The sequence below is a fragment of the Protopterus annectens genome, chromosome 9.part0, assembly GCF_019279795.1.
Source record: "Protopterus annectens isolate FY-2018-M chromosome 9.part0, PAN1.0, whole genome shotgun sequence".
Taxonomy (NCBI): Eukaryota; Metazoa; Chordata; order Ceratodontiformes; family Protopteridae; genus Protopterus; species Protopterus annectens.
This window is the reverse complement of record NC_056743.1, coordinates 32,115,397-32,131,884: the sequence shown is the minus strand read 5'-3', so window position 1 is coordinate 32,131,884 and position 16,488 is coordinate 32,115,397. Positions and strand designations below refer to the sequence as shown.

The 16,488-nt window shown below is 38.8% G+C and overlaps 1 protein-coding gene across 1 annotated transcript in view; it reads right to left on the bottom strand.

Annotated features, from left to right (window-relative positions):
- CCHR9.PART0H11orf49 (chromosome chr9.part0 C11orf49 homolog) overlaps positions 1-16,488 on the bottom strand; it is a 2,558,117-nt gene that overhangs the window by 1,041,479 nt on the left and 1,500,150 nt on the right. The window lies entirely within an intron of this gene.

The window sequence follows — 16,488 nt, the reverse complement described above, 5'->3', positions numbered from 1 at the left end:
ACCAAGGTAGCTCCATCATCCGCCATTTTGAGGGAAACACATTAAAATTGTAAAATAAGCACTTGAAGTTATTTTGAGGTGTTTAAGCTCAAAAACAAAGATACTATGAGAAAAACATGTTTATGAGTTTTAAGCTGGAGTTTTCCTTTAAGGGAAATTGTGCTTGATGCAGAGAGGTCTGCATCTGGAAATACTGTATGTATCCACTTCTATTCTAAGTGCACATCCCTCGCCAATGTCAGTGGTGAGGATTCAGGCTCCTTAATTACTGGCTGAGAGTGGGGACATCACAATAATAATAATTTATACAAATGGTCCCTACATCTGTTTACAAGGATGCTTATTATTCTCTCTCTTAACATAAATATGCCCTGATACAACTCCAAGCTAGCAATGATACCCTGGGCAATGTAGAAAGGATACTGAATAACTTAATACATGCTGTGTTTATTAAGTAGAGAGCTGGTACGAACCATGCCAAACAGTGCTGTGTGTCTGCAATCTGATTTTGTTTGATGATATGGTGGAGGATTTTGTCATGTGTCCTGGCCAGTGTAGTACGATCTGCAGGTATACAGTGGTGCAAGCACTATCTAACCCACCTCCAAACAGTGAATCACATCCACAGCCCACACACAGACTGCATGTCAGCCCTCCCCAATCACTTATACTGCTGCTCGGGATACAATGATGCATAGCAGAATATAAACCCCTTGCCCCTGTGAATCATATCCCCGGCCCACACACAGACAGCACCTCAGTCCTCCCCAACCACTTGTAGTGCTGCCTATGGTACAATGGTGCAGAGCAACAATAACTCCCCTCTGCACTGTGAATCACATCCCCAGCCCACACACAGACTGTACATCAATCCTTCTCAATCACTTGCAGTGCTGCTGTTGGTACAATGGTGCAGAGCAACACCAGCAGCATACAAACCCCCTCCCCAGTGTGACTCTCATCCCCGCCCCGCACACAGACTGTACATCAGTCCTTCTCAATCACTTGTAGTGCTGCCCATCGTACAATGGTGCAGAACAGCACAAGCAGCACCTCCATTTCCACCTATCCTTGCAGCAGCCCTGACTTTGGCTAGCCAGGCAGGATGAAGGTGAGTTACAGCTGTCAGGCCACAATGTCTTAGAAGAGTGAATGCATTACATATCAAAACAAACAGTCTTTGTGGTGTCCTTCGAAGTCTCCCAAACCCAGTATGTCAGTGTACTGGGTCCAACAACAAATAATGAGGAAACTTCTCTGTGTGGTAGATCTAGGAGTCCCTAGAGTTCCTTAGAGTTCAGGCACCTAACAAAAAACATACTGTGAATATTCCACTTAAGAACAGGTGGTAGAAATACTTTCTTTAAAACCTTTCCAAATTCTAAATCTACTAATAAAAGTAGGGAAGCACATGCTAGTTTGAGTAGAATCTTCTTTATTAAAAACAAACAAAACACAGAATTACATGTAGAAATTCACCATTTCATTTATATACCTGTTTAAAATCTGTTTAAAAGCATGGGAGTGGTTTACTAGGGTAGCGCTGTTGTAAAAGACAATTATTTATTTATTTATTTTACATTTGTTGACTGGGAGTGTCCGACTGAGCTCAAGTCCCTTTTCAGCAGAGGCTCGGGGAGAAAAGCTGCAAAACGTTAAAAAAAACAATAGCGGTATTCAAGAAGTTACAAATCTCATACAGTAGTTGCCAAATTATACAATACTATAACAAAAGGATGATAACAATTAATGCATATGTGACGCCCGTGCCCAGGCCCAGCAATCAAGGAGCCTCAGTCCTCACCACTAACACCAGAGAGGGTGTCTCATATATGAGGAAAGGTTAACAAATACACACAGTAAAGTGCAATTTCTCTTAAGAGCACACAGAGATCACAGTCAGTCTGGGGTTGGTTGCTCCCTTGCTCCCCAGGTCCCCAATAAGACTCCCCACTGGCACAGCTATAGGGTCCAGATTTCAGCCTAGCTAGACAAGCTAAATTCTCCAGCACCCTCTCTGTCCAACCAGTGCTTCATGTCCCTGCCCAAGTAGCTGACACACATGCACAAACACACTTTGAGATAAGAGTTTATACCACCACACAGACACTTCTGGGGAAGGCTGGCACAGGTTCTCCAGCTATGCCCCTTTTACCCAGGCTATACAGTAGTAATCCTGCCACCACCCAGCTAATATTTATCAGCTACTCAAAGGCCCTTAAAAGGGTGTCCAATTATTAGTGTGCAATATTATTATCCAATTGGTAGTATGACTAAACAGTCTCAAGGCTTATTAGAGTGACTTGGTACAGGATCCTTATATACATGCAATGTACTCTTAGAGCTTAACTTATCTCTACACAAATCAGCCACAGTTAAAAGGTTTTAAAATATTTAATAATAATTAAAACCACAAGACAATACTTTCTACTACACAGTGCTAGTCAAGAGTCCAGAGATCACATAGAAATACTTAAAATAATTCAATTCAGAGTGTTTTTGTAAGGGGTCAAGCCACCATTACTCACACCTCCTGTTAATTATATACTCTAACTCCAAGACTGCAGAATACTGGTGAAAAGGACATAAACTTAAACCCAGGCAAGCCCACATCTGATGAAGTTTTACAAAAGAAAACGTAATTCAGGATGTTAATGCAGAGCTTTGTTTTTGTGCTTTGGTTGTGACATTAAAGGAAGAGAATTCAACTGTCTGCGAGCTTTATTGCACGCCTTCCCAGGTCTATTGTTTATTTTAAAATAATTTAGTAGCACAGTTCTGGCATCACAGAAAAACACTTAGTCTAATCTTTCTAGTTTCTAGCTATCTCTAAAAGAAAACACAAGTCTAAGATAACTTACATAAGACAACAGCCAGAGTGCTGTGAGTTGGATCATCAAGACAAAAAAGCTTAATAATCTCTGGTTCTCACTGTTTAAACTGAAACTGCAGTTCTGCTAAACATTACAAAATTCTTCACCCTTCCTGCAGTTCCCAGCTACACATTAACTACAGTTACATTTTTAACATCTCCCTTTTGTTATCTTGCAGCTGGTCAGGAGCAGAGCAATAAAAATACATTTGCATGTTTTAATCTAGTAATTTAACTCTTGATTAAAACAATAGAAAGAATTTATTCATCTAGACCCCTCAGCACCACTGTCTACATCAAAGGGTTAACACATGCTTTACTTTGGTCAGTAGAGTGCACTGTTGTCACATTTATTTCCAGTTCCACATGTAACAGTATTTCTTGACATTTAAGACAAAAAGCCTGTAGTTTACATTCATATTTACAAATGACAGAATTATCTGCACAATTCTATCTGGCTAGGCTGGCAGCCTTCACCCTTCTCTACCAGTCTTCACAGCATATGAAATAAAATGTTGTAGTTTAAAAAAGTTTGCTTATCTAAAGATAATAAGCAGAGTATAGCAAACGTTTAGGAAGTTACATAGAAAGTATAGGATGTAAGTTGTTCATGCTAAGTATTGTGTGTTATTTAAACCGTACTATGTAGGTTGGTTGTGGTCAGGATAGGTGCAAACAGTGGCAGGTCCAGTGTTTTTTGAAGTAGTCTTTGATGGCTAACTTAAATTGTTTGGGGTGTGTAAGGTTCCTTAGCAATTCCCTTACAGTTAGCATGTTTACTAGCTAAATACTCCTTCCCCCGTACACCAGTATAATATTCGATACAGTGCTGTCCTATGTCAAGCTTTGCGATTCCAGCATATGTTAAACTAAAAATTATAGATTAATAACTTCCTGAAACCATTTTGCTGTAGTAACAAAAAAGAAAAAGTTAACATAAGTCTTCAAAATTCCTTAGAAATATTTTCAACTAACATTCAGAAAGATTTTTAACATAGATCACTTTTGTCTATTAGAACTTCTTCAAGTTTGTGTGTCAATTGGGAAAAACAACTAAAAATTAAAAGTTAAATAATATATAACACTATATTTTGTTGGGCTAAAAGCAGTACATGTTATTTAAGAAAATGTAGTGCAAAAAACAAATCCTGCTATATGGAATCTAGTGCTGCTGTTTGTTAAAAAGAAATTAACATTAGTCTTCTGTTTAAAATATTCATAAGTTACTCTATCTGAGTCAGCTAAAACAAGTAGCATTGAACCCCTCACTAATATGAGTTTATTTATTAAAGCTGTCCATGCTTGCACTAAAAAATTATAAATAGGAATTAATAAAATGTCATGACATCTGTGGAATATGCACATACTGCTTTAATGCAGTTCTACTGTAATCAAAAGTCCTACTTATAAAAAAAAAATGTGAGAAGTTGTCTTATGAATGTGCCGATTCTAATAATAGTACAAAATGAAGATATAATTAGAACGAACATTTAAATATTTAAAAAGTGGTTATTATAAACTTATAAATATTTGTATACAAATGTATTCACTAAACCAGGATTAATATAGCAATAACCCACGCCTGGGTGTGGGTAATGCTGGATTTACCCACGGTTGGCGTGGTTTGGTCCCGAGGCCCGAGGGACCAAACCAAGCCAACCGTGGGTAAATACAGAATTACCCACACCCAGAAGTGGGTTATTGCTATTATACCATGACATTATTTAAGAAAAGAAACTATTACTTTTCTTAAATAATGGCATAGTATAATGCCTGTTTACTGCCCTTCCGCAGATGTCTGGCATCCGGCAGTTCTGATGTACTGTGCCTGCGCAGTACATCAGAGCTGTGGCAAAAGCAATGGAGAAAGCAAGATCTCCGTTGCTTTTTTATTTTCGCTATGTTAAATGGGTTAAACATGGGGACACAGCTTTAAAATAAGGAACGGAGATTTCCATTGCTTATTTTAAAACTGTCTCACTATGTTAAACCCATTTAACATAGCGAAACAGTAAAAAAACAACAGAGATCTTGCTTTCTCCGTTGCTTTTTTTTAAAAACCTGTCTCGCTATGTTAAATGGGTTTAGCATAGCGAGACAACTTTAAAATAAGCAACGAAGATCTCCGTTGCTTATTTTAAAGCTGTCTCGCTATGTTAAACCCATTTAACATAGCGAGACAGTGTTTTAAAAGTAGAGTTATACTAATGGAAAAAAGTCCGGGCGACCGGACCTTTTTCCATTAGTATAACTCGATTTACAATGTACACGCTGGCCAATCAGCGTGCACGTTTTGGGGGGGTCATGGTATAATAGTTAATACACCACTACAATAATATTACATTTTAAAATTACATTTACAAAGTTAATAGTTAATAAAATTAATTGCAAATAACAAATAAGTAAATACATTTAAAGTAAAATGAGTAAATAAAGTTTAGTGAATACATTTGTATACAATTATTTATCTGTTTATAATAACCATCATCGTCAAATCTGGGCATACTGAAGAATTCTGGACAGATGAGAAGAATGCACCACTGGTACTGTCTCTCACAACTGAAAATCATAAACTTCTTGGTTTTGCACTCAAATCTGTGTGAAATTCTTTTATGAATCCCTTCACAACTGACAGGTGACCTGGTGCTTCTGCAAGTTCATGCATGTCGCTCTGTAATCAGCAGACTACTTGGTCAAAAATAAATAATGAACTTTACTGACTCAAGGAAGGCACCTCACAGAGAGTGAGTCCATGCTACTCAGACCTGAACTTAGCCTATAGCTTGCACCTTACAATGGCTATGTCAACTTTATTTTTATTTTATTTATTTTACATTTGTTGACTGGGACAGTCCGACTGGATGCATGCACATTTTCAGCGGAGGCCAGGGGAGAAAAGCTCCAAGGGTAAGCAGATACAGCATTACATATTACAAACAGACTATTTACAGAGATTACATAATAAGTAAGCAAGTTAAACAAGTTCCACAGGTTAGAGTTAATCCCGAGTGTAAGTCAGGATTAAATTAAATTACACAGCAAACTGGTTAATAGATTTTTACACATTCTAGAGAGAGTTAACCAAGCTTGATAGATTGACATAGCCAGTTAAGTGACAAATGTTGTTTGAGTCTAGTTTTAAATTGACCTAAGGTGGAAAGTAAGGTAATATCAGCTGGAAGAGAGTTTCAGGATCTACTTACAGAGTTTGCAAAGAGAGAGTCACCGGCTGTGTTATTAATTTTGCTAGTCTGAATTAGTAGTTTGTTAGAGGATCGAAGCGGTCTAAGACTGTTATAGGGGGTGATAATATTTTTAAGTGCAGGAGTATTGTCCGGATTATAGATGATTTTATAGGCCATAATCATTTGGTTATACTGGATTAGGCTGGGTAGTTCAAGCCACCCAAGCTGATTTAGACTGATGCAATGATGTGTCCTAAAAGGCAGCCCAGTGGCAAACCTGGCAATGTGGTTGTAGCAAATTGAGAGTTTGTTAAGGACAGTCTTGTTTAAATTCGAGAGTAGAGGGGATGCATACAGAAGGGTTGAAAGAAGGTGAGAGCGAGCTATGGCAATTTTAGCTGAAGGGGTTAGGAAGGCTTTTATTCTGTAAAGTGACCCTAGTTTTTTATTGATGGTTTTGTTAACATATGATACAAATGAAAGACCTGGTAGTAGACATTCTCTCATTTAAGTAAGCAATTACTTCCCTTGAGCCAAATGTCTACCTCAAAGAGCACATATGCCACTTAAAAGACATTAACAAGCCACTAGCAAAACTACTGCTAGTTATTATCTTTGAATTCAAATTTAGCTTACCATGAAGCTTGTATTCAAACACCTTATAGTTAAAATACATAAATAATTACAAAAAAAAGAGAATTTAACAAAAAATTGTTGGTCTTGAGAACACTGTTAATGAAATAATAGAATCACTTTAGTATTAAAATTCAAATAATATCAATGGCAGCATGGGAGGTTCCCTCAACTAGGAGATGGATGCTCCAGAGTCAAGGAGCTGGATATTCAAAAGACTCCAAATGCACCACGGGGGCCACCAATAACCTTCACAAAGATGAATTTAATGGCATCCTGACAACAGAACCAAGAGCTCTTTAACAAAAGGACTCGTCCCACAGCTGCATGATGACTGAATAGTGCCAGTAAGCTGTCCACTTAAATGTTCAGATTGTGTGAGGAGGATAAAAGGTAAATACAAGGGAAAAAGAGGAACAGATATGGCAAGGTGTAAACACGAGACAAGCTGAGCTGGAAAAGTAAATGCCACAGGACTGTAACACAGGGGGAAGGTAAGAGTGGGGATGTAGCTGACACAAATCAACAACATATACTGGTTTTTGTTTTCACTTGGACAACAATGCTGTACAGTAAAGTGTGACCCTGTTATGAGTGTACAACTTTGAGGATGTACCTTTAACAGTACAAAAAAAAAATCTGATTTGTGGTGTAATCCCCTAAGTATCTGATGATGCAGTTACAAAAAAACACATGCAATTAGTAAAATGAGGTGTCTGTTAGTATGTCTTAAAGTTGAATTCCTTATAGAACAGTTCATTTTGAACTCTGACACTTAATTGTTATCTGTGCTGTGCCAAAATGATAAAGTGGTCCTCAGCCACGTGGGTAATGACATTTAACAGAGCTCAACAGCCTTTCGTAATCAGAGGCTAGTTACTGGGGCAAAGTCTTTCTCTCTGGTCCTAGGATATGGAAATCCTACTCTCTCATCTTAGTAACTACCAAGTGCTGTTCAAATTTCATTTTTTTCTGAAAATTAATTTGTGATAAAGCATTATAATAAAAGTTAAGAGCCCCCCCAACATTATACATATTTTACTCAGTATGTAAATCCCACTTCTCCAGAGCACCAGTCTGTACCAATCAAGTTCTTGTTCCCTGATTACATCTATCTCAACATAACATACCCTGCAAACACTAAAATCTTATAAAATGTAGGAATTTTAATCATAAATGTTTTCATTGATATCTGTGGATCAAGATTTAAGTCCCATTTGTTAATGTGCTAACTACTGAAAGTTTTACATAACTGCTACATTTTTCTCAGATTTGTATTACTTGATACAACATATGCTTTTATTTGTTTCAATAATTATGTCTGTTACCTTGTATATCTTGCACTTGTCAATTTGTTGACTGTAACTTTATAAATTCATAATGTGACACTGAAAATCACACATGCTCAGGTAAGGCAATCAGAGATTAGCTGAGTTGGTGAGAAACTTAAATGCAAAGTCTGTAAAAGCTGCTGCCCTGCTAAATGAAAACTACCTCCCCCTTTTCTGTATGGGGAGAGGCTCACAAACCTCCTACTTGATATAATCAACCCTGATTTCACTGTACTCTGAGGTGAAGACGTGCTTTGTCTCTGTCGCCTTTGAGACGTGTATGCATTTTAAACATGCTGCTGAGCATTAAGCGAAATGCCGCCATTTGGAGGCCTTTTACAGACAACAGGTTAGCTGGTGAGCCTGAGATGAAAGCAATAACAGCAGCCTGCAATTCAAAACAATTGTGTGCTCCTTTATTTAGCCTGTCTATACCTATCTATTACTTAAAATATAAACATTTTTGTACATTTTAACTTTGGCTTATGTTAAGGCTGAAGAATTTTAATCGTTCTCTGTTATGCCTGGAATGTGCAAAATAAAAAACTGCACATATTCTCTAGAGAACTTATATACAATATTTGTATGCATGATTTCACAGAGGTTGAGTTCAGAAGAAAACAACTTCAGATCCCAATATTAGTATTTATTAGGTTTCAGACAGGCCAGCCGTCTAGCTTCTGTGTACACACACACACACACACACACACACACACACACACACACACACACACAGACACACACAGACACACACACACACACACACACACACAACATATATGTGTGTGAGCTTATGTATATATAAATATATATATATATATATATATATATATATATATATATATATATATATATATATATATATGTGTGTGTGTGTTTGTGTGTGTGTGTGCAGAACATGAGTTGGTTCTTGAATAAACAATGGTGCACAGATCTTTAATAATTCAGCACACAGGCCAACAAGCTAGACACCAGTAGCTACAGCCATGTTTTGACCTAGCTTGGACTCCAGAGAATAGCATAAGTAGAGACTGTAGTTATGCTCAAAAACAGTCATCCTGTCAAAAAAGATATGTAAGGTTACTTATCAATTAATGTAAAAACAAAAGAGCAAACTGCTAAAGCACAATGTTTGGGTCCTGTATGTATATGTTGTAGCACTTCTGCTTGTTCATCTCTTCCAGGAATGGCTAACCACCTCACTCAGGTTTTGTCCTTCACAACAGGAAAGTCCAAATGCTTGTGTGAGCATAGCATACTTAATTTTTTAAAGATTCTGTATTTCCATACACAAAAGCCTTGTTGTACTATCATACTAGAAGGAACCAGTAGACATCTTTAATTTTTGTGGTAAATCACTATTCCACCTGGGTTCTGAAGCGCAAACCAGGACTAGACAAACGCAAAAGCTCAGGATACAGATTGTGACATGAAAAGATGCCATATCGTCATTTCTATCTGCAGTTCTTCATAATGGTCCTCTGCAGGACACTGGTTCAACGATGTCTTGCAGAATCAAAAAAGTTTGGAAGAAGTGAGAGGGGCATCTCATGGGAAATTGTGGAAAGGAGAAGGAGAAAACTAGAATGTGTGCTCTGCTGATGAGATTTTGCACATGTTTTTGAGTTTATTAGCTTCTTTTGTTTCCCAATCCCTGACAGGATCAGAGTCTAACAGATTTCTATATCACCATTCTTTGAAACCATACACACACCTTCTGCCATGACAGGGTTACAAAAAATAGTAAATTTTAGAATGATTCAGTGTAAACTGAAACTGTAATGCCTCTGCTGCTTTCTATGAAGTGTGAAAGTGATAATTAAACCAGAGACTCTATAATCAGGCAGCAAAGCAGTTGTAGTGTGTAACATCAGAGATTTTCATTCATGTGTAATTACTATAGTCATTTGTTACTTAATCCCCAGGAGGAGCAGCAGAAAACATGAAAATCCAGCTGGGTGCCTCTCAGTATCACTCCTGATGAGTATAATTACTGAGGCATCTTTAATAATGACACACATGACAATGCAACAGGAAAATGAAAATGGGTCATGAAGCTATTTCTGGAAAATGTTACTGCCACTCCTCATCATAGCTACAAATTGTGGCTACTAGTAAATGCAGCAAAGGTTATAGTGTTATATTATCTGTTTATTTGTTAACTGGATGAATTAAATGGTTTGAGGAATCTTTATTAAGCACACCTCACCTGCGCCCCAAGGCATTCAGCGCAGGCATACAAGTAGTAAAACACTGGGAAAAATAAGGTTTAGTTCCTTACAAAAGTAATTAATACTACAGTTTAGTGATCACTCAGAGTGTATGCTGGTGGAATAATCAGGCACAAACAATAACTTACAACAGAAGTATTTCTAAAGAGACCCGACATGTAGATATGCTTCTAAATCAGCCATAACAGGAATGGACTCCGCCTGCATGGCCACGGTAAAATCATAGGATTTACAGGATTTTCTGGGTTATTTCAGTCTAAACATCATGCATTCATTACCAATACCCACCCAGCTTCAGACTTTACTTTCTTTCTTTGTCGAGGCAGTATTGGACAGTTAGTCCCATGGTAAATATGAGAGCATCCATTCAGCCATCCAGGTTTAGTTTGAAGGGATATATTGTATCGGGTTACTTAACTTGTGCAGGAAATGTATTCCAGAGAAGGGTGAGATACTGGGTGTGTAATCTTTCTCTCTAGATCCATAAAGTTCTGTTTCTGCACTAATGAAGATTCAGATCTCTGGTTCTAGTGTCAGCTGAGTGAGCTGCTTGTCTGACTCAGATACAAGAGGTTGAGGACCACTGGATTTCTAATGGTGCTGTAAGCAAATAACAGACTATTCCTCAGGAGTTTATAAGACACAGAGTACAGCGACAGGGCTTTCAGTATCCGCTGATAACTAAGGTTTTTAGAGCAGAGATCTTTTTTTATTAGGGACCTCTGAGGCATTTCAAGTTTGTTAAGAATTCATGTGAGATACATACTGAATGGATCACTGTTCCAATAATGGGACTGACCTAAGCAGAACATAGGGAAACAATAAGATATCTGGATGTTGATGACATACTTTTGGGTACTAGTTGTGTTAATAAGAAGGCAAAGGGAAGGGAACGAACGTTCAAACCAAGCATACAAGTCACTGTCTACCTTTTTGTTTTGCTATATACTGTATGCAGGAAATTTTTCAAAACAAACAATACTACAAATTTTAGCATTCCATTTAAGCTTATTCTCCATACAGCAAGTATTAACTGATGTCAGCTCCTCAGTTCATTCTGAAGCATACAGATATCTAAAGGGGTTTAAAAATTACACCAAGTTTACAGTCATCTGCAAATTTGGTTAACCACAGGTCCTGATTATCATTTTTGAGATCAGTGAAGTACAAGTCAAACAGGAGAGAACCCAGCACATACCCATGGGGGCACATCTGGTTACCTTAGTACTACATGAAGAGGCACCTGTCACATGAGCTATATGGGTTTTGTCTTTCAGCACATTGCCAGTACATATTACAACATAAGGATCTACATTTAAGGATAACAGTTTTGTTATAATTCTAGCATGTGTTATGGTACTGAATTCTTTGGTCAGATCAAGCTAAGCTGTATAAACATGACCACTGTCGACAACGTGGGTAACTTTCTTAGAAGAAATTAACAAGATGTAACAGGCATGCTCTCCTTTCGGTGAAGCCAAATTGCTGGGGACAAGATTAATGAGATTTTTATTATCATAATTAATGAGACTCTGTATGATATGCTCCAAAGATTTACAGACATACCTCTCAACTATACAGATTTTTGCAGAAGATCCAGATTTTTGCCTCATATTTTTGGTCTGTTTCTCATAGAATTGTGGTTTTCCAGCAAATCATTGAGGGTGAAGTCAGAAAATACAGACAGACATTTGAGTTTCAGAGTTCATATCCTTCAGAAAATTCATGCTAATGCAATACCTGTTATTCTATTAACTTTCTAATTTTATAAGACCAATATTTAAAAAGTGTCCCTATTTTTGGGTCTTTGTCCCCCCCCCCCATTATTTATGAGTTTGTCCAGATTTCTTGCTATAAGAGGTTGAGAAGTATGTTTACAGATCAGACTTGTCTGTAATTCCTATGGTCAATGGTAGGGCCACCCTTGTGGAGAGACCTTACCACAGCAATGTCCAGTATTCAGGTACACAGCCTGTGGCTAGGCATAGATTAAAGAATTTAAGGTGTGCTGTGGTGAGAGTCTTTGACTCTGTTTAAGTACCCAGGTATGTTTATCAGGACCCATGGAGAAAATGTTTTTGGTTTTAGGTAACAACTTAAGAACATGCTCTGTAGTAGTGATGGGGAGGAGGTAAGGGAATCTGGGATGACTGGTGTTGGAACAAGTGTTTCATGGCTGAACTTTCGGTAGAACTTTTTTTACTAGTATATTTGTGATGTCATTTGAGTTGGCATGAGGGGGTTCCCCATTAAGGAGACATTCACAGCAATATTGCATGCTAGTTCTTAGTTTTCAGGATTGTTGGCTGTTGGTGAAGCACCCACCAAGAGGAGAAAAGGGTGAGAGAAGAAAGGAGCCACTTTTGAGATTTTAAGTATTTTTCCTCTGTTTATTTGATAAGTTTTTCTGCATAGCTGCCTAGTTTGAGCATTTTCTGGCTTGTTAAACTTGATTTATGCATTAGTAGCTGTATTTAGAGCACAACCAAAAGCTGTTTACTGAATTTCCTGTTTGCACTTAATTTTAAAATTGTTTTTTCTCAAAACTTGCATATTTTCTGTCTTTGACCTAGCACTCTTGTGTGGGGTCATTTACTGCACTGTTATAACTTGATATTACTTGTGAACCTCTGCTATCTCTGAAAAAAAAAATAAATCTTGCTTTTTTCCCACTTTTCTGAGATTTAAAAAAGTTCAAGTTACAGGCTTGCTGTTCTTGAACTGTTTTGTAAGTTTCAGTTAGGCCATTTTTGCTTGGGCTAAAGGAAAGTCTCTCTGTTGATCAGTGGCAGTGAAAAACATTGAGCTGCTTCCCTGCCCCCCGTGGGAGTGGTTACAGACTTGAAACTGTAGTTTTATTGGCCAAAAAGGGTCATTTCCAAAACTCCTTCATCTTCCTCTCTTAAAACCTAGTTGCCTCGTGGTTTTGGCATCTTTTCAGGCTTGTTGGCTGTTGGTGAAGCACCCACCAAGAGGAGAACATGCTGAGAGAAGAAAGGAGCCACTTTTGAGATTTTGAGATTTTAAGTATTTTTCCTCTGATTATTTGATAAGTTTTTCTGCATAGCTGCCTAGTTTGAGCATTTTCTGGCTTGTTAAACTTGATTTCTGCATTAGTAGCTGTATTTAGAGCACAACCAAAAGCTGTTTACTGAATTTCCTGTTTGCACTTGATTTTAAAATCGTTTTTTTCTCAAAACTTGCATATTTTCTGTCTTTGACCTAGCACTCTTGTGTGGGGTCATTTACTGCACTGTTATAACTTGATATTACTTGTGAACCTCTGCTATCTCTGAAAAAACAAAAACAAAAAAAAAATCTTGCTTTTTTCCCACTTTTCTGAGATTTCAAAAAGTTCAAGTTACAGGCTTGCTGTTCTTGAACTGTTTTGTAAGTTTCTATGAGGCCATTTTTGCTTGGGCTAGAGGAAAGTCTCTCTGTTGATCAGTGGCAGTGAAAAACATTGAGCTGCTTCCCTGCCCCCCGTGGGAGTGGTTACTGACTTGAAACTGTAGTTTTATTGGCCAACAGGGGTCATTTCCAAAACTCCTTCATCTTCCTTTCTTAAAACCTAGTTGCCTCGTGGTTTTGGCATCTTTTCAGGCTTATTGGCTGTTGGTGAAGCACCCACCAAGAGGAGAAAATGCTGAGAGAAGAAAGGAGCCACTTTTTAGATTTTAAGTATTTTTCCTCTGTTTATTTGATAAGTTTTTCTGCATAGCTGCCTAGTTTGAGCATTTTCTGGCTTGTTAAACTTGATTTCTGCATTAGTAGCTGTATTTAAAGCACAACCAAAAGCTGTTTACTGAATTTCCTGTTTGCACTTAATTTTAAAATCGTTTTTTCTCAAAACTTGCATATTTTCTGTCTTTGACCTAGCACTCTTGTGTGTGGTCATTTACTGCACTGTTATAACTTGATATTACTTGTGAACCTCTGCTATCTCTGAAAAAGCAAAAAAAAAAAATCTTGCTTTTTCCCACTTTTCTGAGATTTAAAAAAGTTCAAGTTACAGGCTTGCTGTTCTTGAACTGTTTTGTAAGTTTCTGTGAGGCCATTTTTGCTTGGGCTAGAGGAAAGTCTCTCTGTTGATCAGTGGCAGTGAAAAACATTGAGCTGCTTCCCTGCCCCCCGTGGGAGTGGTTACTGACTTGAAATTGTAGTTTTATTGGCCGTTTTGGGTCAATTCCTGGCTCTTTCCAGCCCCTGCTATCAAGCACGCTTTAGAGTGCTTTAGCGCGATTTAGCGCGGAGTTACCACTAGAGCAGCATCGGGCAGCACTGGTTTAACAAGGTTAAACTTTTTCTGGCTCCATAAAGTCTGTTCTTCATTTTTTCCCTTAGAACTGCTCTACTAGTAATCTAAACAGTATATCCCTTAACTAAAAAGCGCAGCACTTGTTCCTAAAAGCTTTTACTTGTCTTAAAAACATCTTCTTTTCAGGTTTAGCACTTCTGTATTATACATAGTCCCGCACTAGCAACCCCCCCCCCCCCAGGAGTACCCACTTCCTTACTAAGTCCTCTCTTATTCAGTTACACCCCTAACTTCTAAATTTCTCTAGCATGTCGAAGGGCCAGATGCTGGCGTCCTCTCATGTCCAGTTGGTGAATTTGGGAATATTGAGGCAATGTTACAATTGCCTCATGTACACTGACAACCCTCTCCTCCTCCCACATAACACAAATACTTGCGAGAGATGCAGCTATTTAGCCAAACTGGAGGCTGAGCTCTCTCAACTCAGGACTGGCAAGACCAGACAGGAGGAGAAGGCAACTACACACACCACAAAACCAGTCTCACATAAAGCTATCACAACAATGAATCAAACACATAAACACACAAAGTCATACTCGGAGGCTCTGAGCAAAAATTTACCTAAACAGCAGAGGCCTCCAAAGCAGACATCCAAGCAACTGCCACCTCATGACACACCACAGGCAACACATAAACCACAAAATCAGTGTGCAAAGCAGTCACAGCCCTTAAGGCCAAATACAACACCAAACATACTTGTCATAGGTGACTCCATAGTCAGACACACTGACGTCCCACTCACCAGGCTGAACAAGGAGAGGGTCACAGTAAGCTGCCTATTGGGCGCTAGAATCCGCCATGTAACACAAGCACTCGGGTCACTCCACAGCAAGTACAAATATGACACAGTCATTGTCCATGCTGGTGTGAACGACCTGAGACGTACCTCCCTGGACTACATGAAAAGAGACATAGAGGAGCTCTCTGATTATGTAGCCCAGGCAGGTATGACCCTGACCCTGAGCAGTATCCTTCCTTCACCAAGAATGATGCCACAACATAGAGACAAGATGATCGGCTTTAACAATTGGCTTAATGTCTGGTGTCATTCAAAGGGGATCCAGTGTCTGTCTGCCTGGGATGACATGCTTGACAAGCCATGCTGCTTCGCAAGGGACGGCTTGCACCTGTCACCCCTGGGATTCCGGATATTGGCTAAGGCTCTTGCCACCCCCATAGTGCCTTTTTTAGGCAAGGCTCAAATTCTAAACCTACCACCCTAGAAAACAAAAATGGGAAGAAACTAAGGGTAATGCTGCTCAATGCCAGAAGTCTAAATCTCAAAATGCTCGCACTCAAGGCCCTTCTCAGTATGGAGAACATCGATGTCTGTGCTGTGACCGAAACCTGGTTGAAGGCTCCTGAGAGCACCCAGGCACTATCAGGTTTTACCTCATATCATGCGTTCCGGCCCCAAAACCCGGACCACACCACAAAAGGAGGGGGTGTATCCATATTTATCAAGGATACCCACACCTCCAGGTTGGTGGCAATGCACGAAGCATCGGAAACCATCCAGGTGCAATTAACCATAGGCAAAACTGCTGTACAATTTGTAGCATGCTACAGGCCACCCTCTCAAACTCAGGAACCCCACACAGCCTTCCTGAAGACAATGGAGGGTATAAATGTATCTCCAAACACCATTATATTGGGTGACTTCAACTACCCGAATATAGACTGGGAACATTACTCAAGCCCCAACTTTCTAGCCCAAAGGTTCCTGGAGTTCATAAATTCAAATGCCATGGAACAACTAGTCACCGTTCCCACAAGAGGAGAAAATATACTAGATCTCATCATCACAAACATGGGGACAAAATGCTCCACACCGGAAGTATATCCCTCATTGGTGAGATCAGATCACAAACTTATCTCAGTGGAAATCCACATCCCGCCCCCACCCCAAACAAAAAAG